We start from the raw sequence: 4,194 nt of genomic DNA, 5'->3' as shown, positions 1-4,194 counted from the left end.
CACCTATATTCTTGTATCCATATTACCCATGATCCATTAGAAATATTTTTTTAAGATTTTATTTCTAAGTAATCCCTATACCTTGTGTGGGGCTCCAACCTCACAGCCCTGAGATCAAGAGTCACGCAAGAAGGGGCGCCTGGGTGGCTCAGTGGGATAAAGCCTCTGCCTTCAGCTCAGGTCATGATCCCAGGGTCCTGGGATCAAATCCCACATCTGCCTCCTTGCTCAGCAGGGAGCCTGCTTCTTTCTCTGCCTGCTGCTCCCCCTGCTTGTGCTCTCTCTCTGACCAATAAATAAGTAAAATCTTAGGAAGGATGGAAGGAAAGAGAAGGAAAGGAAAATCACCAGGTCACCAAACCAAAGAACAGCGGCACGGGGACTGCGGCTGGGGCTTCCTCCCTGTTTGGGGGGGCCACCTTTCCTTAAATTCACTAGCTAGGTGCTCGCTTCGGCAGCACATATACTAAAATTGGAACGATACAGAGAAGATTAACATGGCCCCTGCGCAAGGATGACACGCAAATTCATGAAGCGTTCCATATTTTTTTAAAAAAATAATAAAAAATAAATTCACTAGCTAGGACCAGAAATAAACAGAGAATTAACGAGTTCTGCCCACAATGGAGGTGAGGGAGGGAGTTAGTTGCCTCATTTGGGGGCAGAGGAAAGTTTCAGAACCTGGAACCCAGAAGCACCCTGATAGAAACAGTGGGAACAAAGTACATTTTATGTTTTATTTAAATCTGTTAAGATGATAATAATATCCAATACAAACGTGTTCAAAAAACACATTTCCCAGAAATGTGCATCCTGGATATGTCCACTCAGAGTCCACAAAGTATGACATCTGTGAGAGCCTGAGCTTTCAAAGCAGACAGATGTGGGCTTTTTCATATACCCGCTGTGTGACCTTGGGCAAGTTACTTAACCCCTCTGAGACTTGGATTCTTTTTCCATTGAAAGACTGGCAGTGCCATTGCCTGCCTCTGGTATTTTGATCTGAGCAGCATCCATTCCTCTGCAGAGTCCCAACTTTCCCAAGTCACGTGTCCATTACATTAATCACTCATGAAATGATCACTTTTATTGATTATTATGACACTATTGCCATGTAGGGCATACCTATATATGACTGCAAAAGAAAGAAAATCTGCAATCTCATGATAAATGACACATCGTCACTGACATGGAGTCTCCTAAAACGCTCTCTGCCCTACATCCTGTAGGTCCTGACCAGAAGGCCTGTGGAGGGAACGGCCCTCGCATGGCTGCTCCCTGCACCCAGAGGACCTCCAGCAAACCAACTCGGATTGCTCTCTCTGCTATCAAAGTGTTCTTTTTGTCCTTCATTTTCATCAGGCATTTCAGTAACCACCGTGGAGCTCTCTCTAACTAGTAACCCCTGTTGTGAGAGTGATCGTATCACACTTAATGGCACGTCTGGCCTGGGAGATTATGGGGATAATGTGGGTGGTGGTCACAGTTTAGCCAAAGTCTATATAAATTTCAATTACTACCTGCAGCTCTACCCTGCACACACCCCTGTCCTGAGCTGGACGCCTCTGCTTTCCTTTTGCCATAAACTGTGTGGGCATACCCTATAATCTTACTCTATCTTGCTCTGTCCTTGTCTTTATTTTCATTCTTCTCTTTCCACCGTTGCAATATTCACAATTCAGATGGTGGCTAGCAAGGCCTATGACATTAACCGTGGGTGAGGGCATCTTTTATCTTATATCAACAAAATTGGTTCTTCCTCTTCCTACTCATGCAAAAGTCCCAGAATTGAAAACACAGACATGGATCACATACCTGAGTCCTTCTTAGCCTTCCACACCTACGATTCAGGTATTTTTAAAAATCACTCATATTTCTACTTTTTTTCAAAAGAGCCCTTGACACTTTTTTTTTTTTTTTTCGAACGTGAGAAGGGTTTTGTTAACCATGGGCCCATCCATGTGCTGTGGACAAAACACATCAGAAGAGCTCATTTAAAGGTTGCTTCTACTTTCCCAAATAGATTTCACTTTCCAACAGTTTCATCCACTGTTGTCTTCTTTTCTTAATTATTTTTAATAACATATAATGTATTTTTGCCCCAGGAGTACAGGTCTGTGAATCATCAGGCTTACACATTCATAGCACTTACCATATCCCATAATCCACTGTTGTCTTACTCAAAAGCAGCTAATTTCTGTAATCATTCTGTTGCCATGGGGAAAAAAATAGTGTTAAAATGTGTGTAACCGAAGTTCCACATCTAGGGAACCAGCTGGTGTCAAATGCTCCAGTTCTAGCCAACCCTTCCCCTTCTCCCAGAGTCCCCTTTGGGCGGCCCAGGAACACTGACTTTACCTGGCACTCACTGCTATGCGAGAAAGGACTTATTTTCCACCTGGGAAAAATCAAATCACAAATGCTAGAGATGAAAAATTTGAACACAGTTATCCTACAAATTTCCAGAAACTACATGCACAGGAGATAGGTTGCAGGTGTATTTCCACTTTTTAAATGTACAATCATTTTTTTTTTAGGATTTTGTTTATTTAGAGACACAGAGAGAGAGAGAGTTTGCATTCCAAGCAGGGCGGGGGGCAGAGGGAGAGAGAGAGAGAATCTCAAGTGAATTCTGCCCTGAGCGCAGCAGATCCCATGATATTGAAATCGTGGCCTGAGACAAAATCAAAAGTTGGACACTCAACCAACTGTGCACCCAGACGCCCGAAATGTATAATAAATTATATCCATAAAGCACTGAGCAAAAAGCTCCCTGATCAAAATAGCCATGGCTTTGTGTATTCCAAAAATAATTATTTTGCAAAGGTCCAGGTTTTTGAAGGTAAAGAATCTGGTCTCTGGGCAGGATTCCTGCCTTGCCAATTTTCCAGGCATGGGACCTTGGGCAAGTTACTTAAAAGTTCTATACCTCAGTTTCCACATTTGTAAAAATTGGTGTTAACAGTATCTAGCTCACAAGCCTGTGGGGTGATATAAATGAGATAAACACAGTATCCCATACATAATAGTAAGATGTTTATGCCTTAGTCACTGTAAGTGTTAGCTACTCTTCTTACTGCTAATATTATCATTCTCATTTTGTTTCTACAAGTGATCAGTGTTTTCCAGAGCTCCCTTTCCCAAGTGGGGTCAGTCTCCATAACTTCATTTCTTCTTTTGTTTTAAAGTTTACATTTGCTCTTTCTTATGCTTTTGCATTTTCATTTAATGCAGGTACAGTAAAATCTTTTCAATAGTAGTGGCAGTAGAGCTAACTGGCAGAGAGTTAATTGGTAGAACTCTAAATATCATTGTGAACTGCGTATTATGAAAGATCATGAACAGAATAATACAGTGAGCTCCTCCTCAAGTTCAGGTATGGCCATTTTGCCATACTTGCTTCCTCTACACCTTTTTGGCATTCTTTTCCTTCATGTTTGTGCAGTGATGTCTTAATATGATCAAGCAAATTTCATTTGTCTCTATGCACCTATTAAAAAATGAGGACATTTCTGTATATAACCACAAATATCATTAGTTCTACTAATAAGATTAACATCATCTAACACCCACTCCAAAATCAAGTATCCTGACTTGGCTGGAAAAATGAGATTTTATAGTTGATTTGCTCAAACTAGGGTCCAAACTAGGTCCACACATCCTATTTAACTGCTGTGTTTCTTAATATATGACAATGTAATTAAAATACGTAACATTATTCTCTTAAGCCTTTTTAACAAATAATACAGAATAACTACAAAACTTTATTTCTCTTTAAAGACCTATTATAAAAAAACTTTTTTAAGATTTTATTTATTTATTTGACAGACAGAGACCACAAGTAGGCAGAGAGGCAGGCAGAGAGAGAGGAAGGGAAGCAGGCTCCCCGCTGAGCAGAGAGCACGGTGTGGGGCTCAATCTCAGGAACCTGGGATCATGACCTGGGCCGAAAACAGAGGCTTTAACCCACTGAGCCACCCAGGTGCTCTGAAGACCTATTATAAAATTTAAATGGAGGTTTATTATTATTATTATTAAGCATTAAGAATGAATTTTTTATTTTTCCTTCTTTTTTTTTTTTTTAAAGTAAGCTCTGTACCCACATAGGGCTTGAACTCACAACCCTGAGATCAAGAGCGGCATGCTCTACTGACGGAGCCAGCCAGGCATCCTAAGAATGGATTTTTAATTGAA

General features: G+C 40.8%; 1 non-coding gene across 1 annotated transcript; it reads left to right on the top strand.

Moving 5' to 3' along the window:
• Positions 1–442: 442 nt before the first annotated feature.
• Positions 443–549, top strand: LOC132020968 (U6 spliceosomal RNA). Its single transcript, XR_009405160.1, has one exon. It is a non-coding gene; the product is annotated as a U6 spliceosomal RNA (small nuclear RNA).
• Positions 550–4,194: the final 3,645 nt, after the last annotated feature.

The sequence above is a fragment of the Mustela nigripes genome, chromosome 6 (genome assembly GCF_022355385.1).
Source record: "Mustela nigripes isolate SB6536 chromosome 6, MUSNIG.SB6536, whole genome shotgun sequence".
NCBI classification, from domain to species: Eukaryota; Metazoa; Chordata; class Mammalia; order Carnivora; family Mustelidae; genus Mustela; species Mustela nigripes.
This window is presented reverse-complemented; position numbering and strand designations above follow the sequence as displayed.